This window comes from Apodemus sylvaticus, chromosome 14, assembly GCF_947179515.1.
Source record: "Apodemus sylvaticus chromosome 14, mApoSyl1.1, whole genome shotgun sequence".
NCBI lineage: Eukaryota > Metazoa > Chordata > Mammalia > Rodentia > Muridae > Apodemus > Apodemus sylvaticus.
In genome coordinates this window covers 37435905-37450589 of record NC_067485.1, presented here as the reverse complement: position 1 = coordinate 37450589, position 14685 = coordinate 37435905, and the positions used below count along the sequence as shown (strand labels likewise).

Genomic DNA, 14685 nt, shown 5'->3' with positions numbered 1-14685 from the left:
TGCAAGGCAGTATTGACACAAATAATACAGAATAAGGAAACAGGAATGAGGGGAGAAGAAGCCTTTTTCTGTAAAGAAGCGTCTCATACAACTGGTATCTACACCCCATGCCTCCACCCTCCTAAGTGTGGCCAATGTGTCATGAACTCATTCCAAAAAGAATCTTCATCCCAGCATGATGGCCTTAATGCATCCTTCAAATGGTCTCTGGCTGAAGTGGCTAATTTGTGAAGATGGTGGTATTGGGTCTTGTCTTCTCCTCTGGGTCATCCTGACACGACTGAAATCCTTTCACAGACAGGGCCGTTTCTTTAGTCAGAGAGCAAGATGACCTGACAAACTCCATCCCTATAAGGTGATGCTTCCTCTGTGGGGACTGCCCGCCTCCAGTTTGCTATGGTCCTTACTAAAGATGCGGATGTCTGTACTGCCACCTCTATCTCCTCGTGAGCCCATCTGGGTTCTGAGCATGTAGGGAGAGGCAGAAAGGCCAGGAATCTGTAGTTTTTAATCAAAAAATATTTCAGGTGATTCTCACTGCTGGTGTTAATGCTTGAGAGTGACAGCTATAGATGCGGAATATGGGTCACTTTGGCAAAATAAAAAAAAGAGTGTTTAAGAGAACCGACAGCATGTATAGGAAGGTGTGCCTGTAGTCCCAGTCCCTGGGGGCCTGAGCAAGGAGGACTGCAAGCCAAGGCTAGACCAAGTTATACACCAAGCCCTTGTCAAAGGGGACAGAGAGAAAGAAGCGGGAAGAAGATGAAGGAGGGAGGGAGATGCCCTATGATGAAAGTATTTTCATCATTCTACAATCCCTCTGACTTTGGTTTTTGTTTTTGTTTTTTTTTCCAGAAGGCAATAGCATAGAAGAGATTCTCAACCTTCCCAGTGCTGAGACTCTTTAATATATTTTCTCAGGTTGTGCTGAGCCCCCCCCCCCAACCATAAAATCATTTCCCTACTACTTCATAACTGTAAGTTTTGCTACTGTTGTGAATCGTAATATAAATACGTGATGTGCAGGATGTCTGATTGCAGCTCTGCAGGGGTTGGGACCCACAGGTTGAGAATCACTGGTATCGACAAAAGAGAAAGAGACTAGAGCCAACCAATGGGACACTAAGGGCTGGGGAACAGTTGAGTGGCGGTGTGTAGGCTTAATACATGCTTGATCTAGACCATGCTGGCTCTAGACCCAGCACTGTCCTAGGAAAACACATATAAACTAATCAAATAAAATGGACCCTGCTTGGATTTTTATATTCAAGACAAGTCAAATTTGAGACTATATTTTAAAGTGCGCGGGGGCGGGGAGGGAAGTAAATCTTGATTATAAACTGATTGGTATCGAAGAATTTGTGTTACTTTATTACGTTGATTTATGCAAAAGGGATACTCCTTCCTATTTTGGATCTAGTTAAGTTGAGAAGGGATGGGAATTGCTTGATATCTGGTATTTACTTTAAAATTCTAGCTGGGCCAGCAAGATGGCCCCATGCTTGACCCTGAGCCTGACAAGTTTAGTTTGGTCCCTGGGAAGGAAGAGAGGGGAATCAGTTTTCCTCTAACATGCATGTGTGCACTGTGGTTTGTCACCATTGTCCCTCCCACACCCCGTGCACACTAAACAAACGAACGGATACATAATCTAAATATGTATTCTACAGCAAAAACAAAGAGTCAGAGCAGTGTCTGGGATGAGCGAGGGGGAACATGGGAAACGGGAAGATCCCAGGAGACAAGGCTAGCTACACTCTCAAGCTTTTAGTAGGCCTGAAGTAGCTTAGAGGAAGTTGCTGAACGTATCTAAGGAAGTGGAAATACGTCATCACACAGAATGAGCTGTCAATCCTAGAAAAGTAGTTTGGGCGGATCCTTAGAAAGTTAAGCATAGTCCTACTTCATGACTGAAATGACATTTCTAACTATAAATGCAAGAGCTGCAAACTCTTTGTACTTAACAAATATATGCATATAGAAAATAACACTGTTCACAATAGCCAAATGGTGGGGTGGCTCAAATGTGTATCAACACACAAATGGATACACAAAATGCACACACACACACACTGTGTGTGTGTGCGTATGTGTATGTATACATATGATGAAACTTGAAAACAGCACACCAAATAAAATAAGCCAGATGTAAGAAATGCACTGTATCATTTCAATTATCAGAGATATTGAGAATGAACAAATCCATAGATCCAAAATCATTAAAATTAAGGTTTTAAAAAGTTAGTGCAGGAGTGAAAGCATGTTTGTGTGTGTGTGTGTGTGTGTGCGCGCGCGCGCGCGCGCGCGCGCTAATGTGACTAGGGCAGAACACCGAGCCTGGTATCTATCTCCATGGCCAGCTCTGAAGAGTTGGGTCTCCGAGAGGACACACTGGACGTTCTGACTGCCTTCCTTAAGCTTGGCGAAGCTGCTGGGTCTCCTGTCCCAACTCCACCCAGGAGCCCTGCCCAAGAAGAGACAACAGATTTCCTGAGCCACCTCCGAAGATGCCTCCCCTGTCCCCCTGGGGAGAGGAGCTCCTTCCTCGGGAGTCCTCTAGACTGCTTCCCTCCTCTCCTCCCCTGCTGCTGTTCATTTGGAGCCTGGCCAGGCCACTTCAGACTCCTATGCCCTGGTTGCCCAGCATCTGGACCAGTTGGTGTAGGAACAATCGAAGTCCCCCGCCCATCTCAGAGTTCTAGGGACCCCCACCCACGGAGAAGGAAGCCCTGCTGGGGAGGCTGGTAACCTTGCCGGAGGCAGAAGTCATCAACCAAAGGCTGGCATCTGAACTGGCTGGCCTGTCAGCAGGCTCTTCTGCCTTGTGGAACTCTTCTCCAGCTGAGAAGGCAGCTCCTCCCCAAACTGCTCACTGCCTTGCCTGGTCATTCCCAGATCTGCTGGCACGCCTGGCACTAGCCATGGAACTGAGCCTGTGCGTGGCCAGGCTTGGGGGTACCCTGGCCAACCTCAGCGTTGAGCATATACATAGCTTCGTGCCCTGAATGTAGGCCCATGGGGGCTGAGCAGGCATCCTGGCCACCTCACCTGTGGACTGAGCGGTTCCTCTGACCGGGCACAGGTGACTGAAGAATGACGTCACACACACTTCAGGGATGTAGGGTGGTGGTGGTTACTCTATCTATCTATCTATCTATCTATCTATCTATCTATCTATCTATCTTGTCAAAAAGACTGTTTAGAAATGTCTCTGTTTTAAAAGCTTTGTTCTTTTTTTTTTATTCAATATATTTTTTATTTACATTTCAAATGATTTCCCTTTTTCTGGCCCTCCCACTCCCCAAAAGTCCCATAAGCCCCCTTCCTTCCCCTTGTTCTCCCACCCACCCCTTCCCTCTTCTATGTTTTGGTTTTGCCCTATACTGCTACACTGAGCCTTTCCAGAACCAGGGGCCACTCCTCTGTTCTTCTTGTACCTCATTTGATGTGTGGATTATGTTTTGGGTATTCCAATTTTCTAGGCTAATATCCACTTGTTAGTGAGTGCATACCATGACTGATCTTTTGAGTCTGGGTTACCTCACTTAGTATAATGTTCTCCAGCTCCATCCATTTGTCTAAGAATTTCATGAATTCATTGTTTCTAATGGCTGAATAGTACTCTATTGTGTATATATACCACATTTTTTGCATCCATTCTTCTGTTGAGGGATACCTGGGTTCTTTCCAGCATCTGGCAATTATAAATAGGGCTGCTATGAACATAATGTATCCTTATTACATGGTGGGGAATCCTCTGGGTATATGCCCAGGAGTGGTATAGCAGGATCTTCTGGAAGTGAGGTGCCCAGTTTTCGGAGGAACCGCCAGACTGATTTCCAGAGTGGTTGTACCAATTTGCAACCCCACCAGCAGTGGAGGAGTGTTCCTCTTTCTCCACATCCTCTCCAACACCTGCTGACTCCTGAATTTTTAATCTTAGCCATTCTGACTGGTGTAAGGTGAAATCTCAGGGTTGTTTTGATTTGCATTTCCCTGATGACTAATCAACTGTTGCTGTAGCCAGCAGTCACTGTATATAATAATAAAACTTTAGTTTTGAAAAGCTTTGTTCTTTAACTAGAAGAAAAAGAAAAGGGGCAGAGGCTGAGGCCTGGGCACGAGGGGAATAAGTGTTGTGGAATGGAACCTTCCTGTCTGGAGGCAATGATGCTTCAGAGCACGGAGGGATGCATCGGGGATGTCACTCGAGGGCCTATGTTGCGTGAAGTTAACCACCTTCATCCACCACCTTGCGAAATTGGTGAGCTGAAGGCCCACACCCCTTTTCTTGTCTCTGACCATTGGAATGGTGGATGAATCAGGGGAGTCCTAACAATGGCTGAGCTGATGGATATTTCCTTTGATAAGTGCCTATCATGTTTTAGCTATGTTAGCTTCTTGGATTCCTTGGTGTTTGCTTATTTGTTTAAGTAATTATATTGCCAGGTCTAGAGTCCTTACTCAGGAAAAACACGCTGTTGATGCCTAATTAAATGAACTGCACAGAACCAGGCTGAATTTTAACATATTATAGATTACCACTGACAACACCATCCATCCCACTTAACAATTGCACCTGGCAGACGGAGGAACAGGGGTGGCAGGACCTGTCAGCACAAATGCCTTCCTCAGGCCAAAGAAGATGGAGATGTCTTGATGTAAAATCAGCCCAAAACCCCAAACTATATTAGAAGCATAGCAATTGGCCTACACTTAAAGGCAATAAACCCACTGGTCTATGACACATGATACCATATTAAATGATGACTCTATATAAAAGGTGACTCTAAGGCTGGGCCTGTCAGAATACCTGTAATCCCAGCACCTGGAGAGAGAGGCAGGAGAATGAGGAGCTTAGGTTATCCTCAGCTGCAGAGTGAGTTTGAGGCCAGAGTGGTCTACCTGAGACCCTATCTTATAACATTTGTTATTATTTTTGTGTCTGTTTATGTATATGATGTATTTATATGTGTGTAGTGTATGTGTGGTATATGTATAACATAGTCTATGTGAGTGTGTGTATGTAAATAAGAACATGTGTCATGGTGCTTATGTGGAAATCTGAGGACAACTTTCAGGAGTTGGTTCTATCTTTCTGGGGTGGGTCCTGGGATGCCTGGGGACCTCAGGTTTTCAGAATTAGTGCTTTTAACAGCTGAGCCATCGTTCCAGCCTTCTTTTCAAAAACTTTGATCGACTTATATGGGGTTACACATATATGCATAGGTGAACTCGCAGGTGTGCACATTTGCATGTGGGGGCTGAGGTCAGCCTTAGGTGTTCCTCAGGAACAATTCTGGTTTTTTGTTTGGGTTTGAAATAGGGTTTCCACTATGTAGCTCTGGCTGACCTAGAACTCAAATACAGGCTTGGCTGCTCCTGAGCTCAGAGATCTACCTCTCTCTGTTTCCCAAGTCCTGAGATTAAAGGCATGGGCCACCAAGCCTGGCTCCAAACTTTTTAAGAATGTCTCTCACTGAATCTGGGGCTTCCCCCATTTCACTGGGCTGGCTGGCCAACAAGTCCTGGGTATCCTCCTGTCTCCACCTCTCCAGTGCTGGGACAGCAAGCACATGCTGCTATGCGGGCACTGAGCCTCAGACCCAGGTCCTCCTGGTTGGCACATTCCTGGACTGAGCCATCTCCTCTCCAGCCTGTTTGAATTTTCCTCCCCAGCCCAAACACTTCTCCCTTCCTTTTAACTTGCCTTTGCTTCCATCATTAAGGAAACATCGAATCTTCTACCGACTCGAGGTATCAGTTTTCTGGGGAAGAGGCCATGCCAGCTGACTGAGTGTGAATTAAAACATATCAAAGAGTTGGAGCTTTAGAGCGACAGGTCTCCTCTGCCCCAAGGAAGGCCTCCAGTTCCCCTCGTACTCCAGCAAGAGATTAGCAGCTCGAAATCACTTTGACATCGTCAGTTCTTCTACTCATCCCACAGGGAGATTTCATTCCAGCCTGTGAAATTGTAATTGCTTCTCAAGGAGAAGTGAGGAATCTGGGTGATGGCCACAGCCAAGCTCAATGTCAGAGTTGCCAGTTGCTGCCACATCAGATATGACTTGCTGTTATTCAAAAATCACTCCGGCTTTCCAGACGGGAAGCTGAGCCGGAGAGTGAAAGTAAATTAACAGAAACTGTCAGCTGTTCCGAAGGGCACAGACAGTCGCACGACAGAGGTGGGTGACTTCCCATCAAAAAAGGGAACTTTCCCCCTTGCCACTAGTTTAAGATAAAGAGTTTCACAAACAAATTTTATGACTTTAGGTGTGCAGCTAAATGATGTCACTATGAAGCAGTGATAAGATGAAATTTGACAATTTCTAGTCAGTGACTCTTGCAAACTGTTGGGCAAAAAAAAAAAATAGTTTTTGAAGAGTAATTACAATAATGAAGATAACACGTTCATGTCAGATTGATGCTCACAGTGGATGAAAATTACCTGCTATTGAAGTGAAACTGTCTTGGGGAAATTGCTTCCCAGCTAGCGCTGGAGCAGGAAGGGCCTGGAGCCATCACGGCTGATCCCAGAACACCTCCAGACTGGGAGTTAACTGCAGTGGGAAGAGGACCTGGAACCTGTCACCTTCGAGAGGCAGGGGACATGCTGGCCAGAGCTAGTCGTTCCTTTCTTCTCCTAAAGGACTGAGAGGAGAGGGAAGGGGCTAAAGAGACTTCCCTTTCTCTGTGCTTTTTGTTTTAGTGTGAGTATGGTGCATGCCCCTGCATGAGTGAGTACACCAGCACTCTTACACAGACTTCAGGCCGGAATGGCCGGCGTCTTCCTCTGTCCTGTCCTGCTGCCCCCAGGCAGGCTATTGCATCAGTGCCATATCAACTAGGCTGGCTGACCAATGAGCTCTCAGTACCCACCCGACTCTGTCCCCTAAACCAACGGGTTACGGGCATTCATAACTATGCCTAGCTTTTTAAATGTGCACTGGGATTTGAACTCGGTTCCTCATGCTTGCTCAGCAAGTGCTCTTGACCTCTGAGACATTTTTTGCCCTGTCCCTCTAAATACATTTTTCTGTTTTACCAAAAATATTCACTCTGTGGCATTGCCTAATTGTTTTAGAATTAGAGAAAGTTCAGCAGGGCATGGTGTTATATACATATATGCTTATGTAAGGAGGCAGGAGGGCCAATAATTCAAGGCTATTCTAGGATACATTGAAAGTCCTAGGCCAGCCTGAACTATATACATAGTGACTCTTTCTAAAAAATCCAAGAGTTAGAGATGATAGTCTATGGTAGAACACTTGGCCAGTGTGCTTTAGGTCCCATGTTTGACCTCCAAGTACCATGGAAGAAGTTTCAGAAAATTCAGATTAGGATTTCACTTTTCCTTATTTGATGACTTTTAGAGCAAATTTTCTGTACTAGATTCACCTTTTACATAAAAGGAAACTTGAATTAAAAGGTGTGAGGGTCCATCTTCTTCTTTTTTCAATAAAAAGGACTGGAAAGGGCTTGGTTATGTTATTGTTTCCATTCTGAAGTGTTCCCCTTTGTCACTGTGCTTACCAGAGGAGTAGCTGTTCACTGAGATACATCTGTACCCCTCATGGGGGCACACGATGATAGCTCAGTACAGGTGCACATGCCAGGTACACACCTACAGTCCCAGCACTTAACAGGCAGAGTATGAGACCAGCCAGAGTAGATAGCAAATCCCTGACTCTAGAGAATCAAAACCTAAAACAGATGCCATCCTTCTTCTAATCAATATCTTAATGTACTACAAAAACCAGAGCTCATCCTTTCTCTCTGTTCTGTGACCCTTACTGAACATCTGTCCATCCACTCCCACGTCGCCCCCTCTTCCCGTCTCTGTAGACTGTTCTATTCTTCCATGAGGTCAACCATTTAGTTTCCATGATAATACCACAGTTTGTCATAGGGAATCTTAAAGCATCTATCTACCTATAGATAGATAGATACAACTTAGATTACACATACATACATACACACCACACATGGGGTGGAGAGAGAGAGAGAGAGAGAGAGAGAGAGAGAGAGAGAGAGCTCACATTTTTCCCATTCATCCACTGACTGACAGGCATCCAGGTTGGTTACATCTTACGATTATGAATACTACCACCATAAACATGGGCATACAAGTACTTCTATACATTTATACTCCTTGTATATTCTCAGTAGTATGATCACATCATATATGGTTTTATTTTCAGTTTTTAAAGGACTATTCATATTGTTTTACATAATGGTTATGTTACTATACCTACCAACATGTATATGAGTTCGCTACATCCTTACGAGCATTGGTAATTTTTTTTTTGTCTTACCAATGGCAGCTATTCTAACTGGCATGAGGACATCCAGGAAGGTGGTAGAGTATTCAGTAAGCATTCTGTGTGCCCTAGGGTCTAGCTAGAGTGAGGTATTGTCTCATTGTGCCCTTGATTTACATGTCTCCTACATTTCTTGGCCATTTGAGAACCTTTGTTTAAGAAGTACCTATTCAGATCTTTACCCTAGTTTGTGAAAATAATTCTTAAAATTTTAATTAAAATATTACTATAAACATCATTTCCCCTTTCCAACCATTCCCAAGTCCCATCTTATTTCCTCTCAAATTCATGGTCTCATTTATTATTCTTATTGTTATTATTGTTACTTGTGTTTGTAAATATTTAAATAGAACATACTGGGTTTATTTAGTGTTGCTTGTATGCATGTGATTTCAGAGCTGACCTGTGTGTATTGATTAACGACAGGGGGGTTCATTCCTGGAGAAGACTAATTCTGCCTTTCTCAGCAGGTGTTAGCTGCCTATAGTTCTTTGTCTAAGGGTGGGGCTCCCGAGGTTTATCCCTTTCATGTTAGCATGTTTATTAGTGCCACATAATTATTAGGACTCATTTAGGCAGCCATATTGTTGTGGTATTGTGAGTGTCATTTCTAGGAGACACAATCTCAGCAGACTTGTGTTCTCTGTCATACATTCTTCCTCCTCTGCCAAAAGTTCCTTGAGTCTTGGAGTGCAGGAGTTGTGTTGTGGATATATTGAGATTGCCACCCCAGGTTCAGTTATTCTCTGGTTTTGGCTCAGCTGTAGAATTCTGTAATGGCCTCTGTCTGCTGCAAAGTGAAGTTTTTAGTGGTTTGAAAGAAAATGGCCCCCATAGTTTCATAGGGAATGGCACTATTCAGAGGCCTTGTTGGAGTAGGTGTGGTGTGTGTGGAGGAAGTAGGTCACTGGGGTGGAGGGGCTTTGAGTTTCAAATGCTCAAGCCAGGCCCAGTGTGCATTCTCTTCCTTATGCCTGCAGATCCGAATATAGAACGCTTAGCTCTCTCTCCAACACCACATCTATCTGTGTGCTGCCTTAATTACTGACATGATGATAATAGACTAAAATTTTGAAAATATAAGACCCCAATTAAGTTTTTCTTCATAAGAGTTGTCCTGGTCATCATGTCTCTTCACAGCAATAGAAACCCTAAGACAATGGGCATCAGGATAAGTACTTAGAATGCAGTTAGAAATTATGTTGGTTTTATAAACCAGTAATATTGGTTCTCCTCTAAGATTCATGGCATCATTAACTCTGGACAGTTGGCTAAGTACCAGGCATGAGGTCCCTCCTCTTAACAGGCCATAAATCAGATCAGATACAGCTTAAATCTTCCAAATCCTGTGATTACATGGCGTCTTCAGCAATAGATACTTACCATCAACTAACTTCTCAGGGACAACCAAGGGCAAACAGCAACAGCCTGTATTGGAGTTGTTTAGACTTCCCTTACCAACAATACATGAGTTATCAATATGAGTTTTTCATGCCTGGTGTTTGATGGTCTATGATCCTTGGGTGTTGCATTGCCAACTCAAGTAGCATAACTTCATCTAAGAGAAATATATTCATATACACTTATACATGTTATATGCAATGTTAGGAAACATAAAAAACTTTCCTTAAGGCTTTCCCAAAGTGTTATTTATTCCTCCTTCCTTCCCCTCCTTTGGTGTTGATATCCCTACCTTTTCCAATCAAAGCCCCCTTCCCCGTTTTCCCATGTTCCCCTTTAGATCATTCATATCTCATTAGTCTTTCTAGTGCTCCCCATGGTATCTTTTTACTTTCTGGTTTCTGTGGTTACTCTATATTATGTACTCAAGCCTGAAGATGTGAAGCCAGGAACCACACGCGAGCGTGAACATGAAGTATTTGTCTTCTGGGATCTGGGTTACCTCACTCAGTCTAATAGATTCTAGTTCCATCCATTTGCATGTGAATTTCATCATTTAGCTTTAAGTCTTTTGAGAAGTCTCCATACTGATTCCCAGAGTTCCTAGACCAGGTCGCCATCACAGAAACAGTGAGTGAGGGTCCCCTTTCCCACGTCCTCCGCCACATTTGTGGTCAATTGTTTTGTTCTCCTTGCATCATTCTGACTGGGATCACAGAAAAATCTCAAAGGTGAATTCTTTTTGAGATGTTTCTTAGCCATTTTTATTTCTCCTTTAGAAGAACTAAAGAACTGACGAGATCCATAGCCCATTTTAAAAATGGATCGTGAGTGCGCCTTCTCCAAGCTAGCTATACACCCAGCAGCCAGCTAGAAATAGGCAGCCTTCACTGGTGAGTCTGGCCCTGCAGAGCAGAGGATCTAGTCTGGAGGCCTCTGGCAAGAGCCTTCCAGTCTCTGCCTCTAGATCAGGAACACCCTCAGCCATAGCACACCATCTCCAAGCAGTGCAGGAAGCCAGCTATACACCCAGCAGCCAGTGAGGAGGAGACAGCCAGCACAGCAAGCATCCAGAGCTGATCGGGGCCACAGAGGTACATACCCAAATACAATTACTCGACTGCCATCTCTGCTTCTGTGACTGTGCAACAGATTGGTAGGCAGGTTTCACCAGAGTAGAGGATCACTTGGGGCACACCGCACCAGGACTCCACCTGCACTCAGGAACTCTGCAGCACCACAGCAATTTGTGCCAGGAGAAAGCAGCTTACCCAGGGTTGCTGAGATAGGCCTACAGACACACACACAGGAGGGGCAAGCTCCAGCCAGTGACAGCAGGCCCAACTAACACCAGAGATAACCAGATGGCAAAAGGCAAATGTGGGAACGTTGCTAACAGAAATCAAGGCAATATGGCACCATCCAAACTCAATTCTCCCACAACAGCAAGTCCTGCACAACACACCAGGAAAGCAAGATTTGGATTTAAAAGCACAGGCCATGATGCTGATGGAGGGCATCATGGAGGGCTTCAAGAAGGACATATAGAAATACAAGAGAACACAAGTAAACAGGAAGAAGCCCTTGAAGAACTTCCTTAAATAAATAGAAGAGAACACAAGTAAACAGCGAGAAGCCCTTGAAGAACTAAGGGGAAAACAACAACAAAATAGGTGAAGGAATTAAACAAAGCTGGCCAGGATATAAAGAAGGAGGTAGAAACAATAATGAAATCACAGAGGGAGACAACTCAGGACATAGAAAACCTAGGAAAGAAGTCAGGAGTCATGGATCCAAGCATCAAAAACAGAATACAAGAGATAAAAGAGAGAATCTCAGATGTAGAAGATACCATAGAAAGCATTGATACAATAGTCAAAGAAAATGAAAAATGCAAAAAGCTCCTGACCCAAATCCAGGAAATCCAGGACAAAATGAGAAGAACAAAGCTAAGGATTATAGGCATAGAAGAGAGTGAAGATTTCCAACTTAAAGGGCCAGTAAATGTCTTCAACAAAATTATAGAAGAAAACTTCCCTAACCTAAAGAAAGAGATGCCTATGAACATACAAGAAGCCTACAGAACTCCAAATAGATTTGGCCAGAGAAGAAATTCATACAGTCACATAATAATCAAGACACCAAATGTACTAAACAAAGAATATTAAAAAGCAGTAAGGGAAGAAGGTCAAGTAACATATAAAGGTAGACTTATCAGAATTACACCAGATTTCTCACCAGAGACTATGAAAGCCAGAAGAGCTGGGGCAGATATCATGCAGACCCTAAGGGAACACAAATGCCAACCCAAACTGCTATATCCAGCCAATCTCTCAATTACCATGAATGGAGAATCCAAGGTTTTTCATGACAAAAACAAATTTACACAGTATCTTTCCACAAATCCAGCCCTTCAAAGGATAAAGAATGGAAAACACCAACAAAGGGAGGGAAACTACACACAAGAAAAAGCAAGAAAGTAATCTCCTTTCAACAAAACCACATAAACATAAAAATTACATCAAAAGCAGAAGGAAGCAACAATCACTATTCCTTAATATCTCTTAACATCAATGGGCTCAATTCTCCAATAAAAAGACATAGACTAACAGACTGGATTCGTAAACAAGACCAAACATTGTGCTGCATACAGGAAACACATCTCAGTGTCAAAGACAAACACTACCTAAGTGTAAAAGGCTGGAAAACAGTTCTCAAAGCAAATGGTCTCAGGAAACAAGCTGGAGTAGCCATTCTAATATCAGATAAAATAGACTTTCAACCAAAAGTCATCAAAAAAAGATACAGAAGGCCACTTTATACACATCAAAGAAAAAAATCTACCAGGAAGAATTCTCAGTTTTGAACATCTATGCCCCAAATACAAGGGCACTTTCATTTGTAAAGGAAACCTTACTAAAGCTTAAAGCACACATCGCACCCCACACAACAATTGTGGGGGACTTAAACACCCTACTCTCTTCAATGGACAGATCAGGGAAACACAAACTAAACAGAGTCACAATGAAACTAACAGAAGTTTTGGACCAAATGGACTTAATAGATATCTATAGAACATTTCATCCTAAATCAAAAGAATATACCTTCTTCTCAGCACTTCATGGTACCTTCTCCAAAATTGACCATATAACTGGTCAGAAAACAGACCTCAACTGATATAAAATGATCGAACTAATTCCACGCCTCCTATCAGATCACAATGGATTAAAGGGTAGTCTTCAATAGCAACAAAAACAACAAAAAGCCTACATACACATGGAAGCTGAACAATTCTCTGCTCAATGATACCTTGATCAAGGAAGAAATAAGGAAAGAAATCAAAGACTTTAGAATTTATTGAAAATGAAGGCACAGCATACCCAAATTTATGGGATACGATGAAAGCAGTGCTAAGAGGAAAATTCATAGCTCTGAGTGCCTAAAAAAAAAAAAAAGAAGCTAGAGAGAGCATATACTAGCAGTTTAACAGAATACCTGAAAGCTTTAGAACAAAAAGAAGGTAATACACCCAAGAGGAGTAGAAGGCAGGAAATCATCAACCTCAGGGCTGAAATCAACCAAGTTGAAACAAAAAGAACTATACAAAGAATCAACAAAAGTAGGAGCTGATTCTTTGAGAAAATCAAGATAGAGAAACCTTTAGCCAGACTAACCAGAGGGCACAGAGACAGTATCCAAATTAACAAAATCAGAAATGAAAAGGGTAAAATAACTACAGAAACTGAGGAAATCCAAAAAATTATCATTTTCTACTACAAAAGCCTATACTCAACAACTGGAAAATCTTGATGAAATGGATAATTTCCTAGACAGATACCAATTACCAAAATTTAATCAGGATCAGATAGACCATCTAAATATTCCCATAACCCCTAAAGAAATAGAAGTGGTCATTGACAGTCTCCCAACCAAAAAAAGCACAGGACCAGATGGCTTTAGTATAGACTTCTATCAGACATTCAAAGGAGATCTAATGCCAATACTCTTCAAACTATTCCACAAAATAGAAACAGAAGGAATGTTACCCAACTTGTTCTATGAAACCACAATTTTGCTGATACCAAAACCATACAAAGATCCAACAAAAAAAGAGAACCTTAGACCAATTTCCATTATGAATTCAGATGCAAAAATACTCAATAAAATTCTTGCCAACCAAATCCAAGAACACATCAAAACAATCACTCACTATGATCAAGTAGGGTTCATCCCAGGGATGCAGGGATGATTCAATATATGGAAATCCGTCAATGTAATCCACTACATAAACAAAGAAAAGAAACCACATGGTCATTTCATTAGAAGCTGAAAAAGCATTTGAGAAGCATCCTTTTATGTTAAAGGTCTTGGAAAGAACAGGAATTCAAGGCCCATACCTAAACATAATAAAAGCAATATACAGCAAACCAGTAGCCAACATCAAACAAAATGGAGAGAAACTTGAAGCAATCCCACTAAAATCAGGGACTAGACAAGGCTGCCCTCTCTCTCCATATTTATTCAATATAGTACTTGAAGTTCTAGCCAGAGCAATTAGACAATACAAGGGGGTCAAAGGGATGCAAATTGGAAAGGAAGAAGTCAAACTATCATTATTTGCAGATGATATGATAGTATACTTAAGTGACCCAAAAAACTCCACCAGAGAACTCCTTCAGCTGATAAACAACTTCAGCAAAGTGGCCGGATATAAAATTAACTCAAGCAAATCAGTAGCCTTCCTATGCTCAAAGGATAAACAGGCTGAGAGAGAAATTAGGGAAATGACACCCTTCACAATAGCCACAAACAATATATAGTACTTGGTATGACTCTAACCAAACAAGTGAAAGATCTGTGTAACTTCAGGTCTTTGAAGAAAGAAATCAGAGACCTCAGAAGATGGAAAAATCTTCCATGCTCTTGGATTGGCAGGATTAATATAGTAAAAATGGCCATCTTG

At 42.5% G+C, this 14685-nt stretch overlaps 1 pseudogene; it reads left to right on the top strand.

Moving 5' to 3' along the window:
• The first annotated feature begins 2352 nt into the window (after nucleotides 1-2352).
• Nucleotides 2353-3086, top strand: LOC127664538 (bcl-2-like protein 12; annotated as a pseudogene).
• The last annotated feature ends 11599 nt before the right edge of the window (nucleotides 3087-14685 follow it).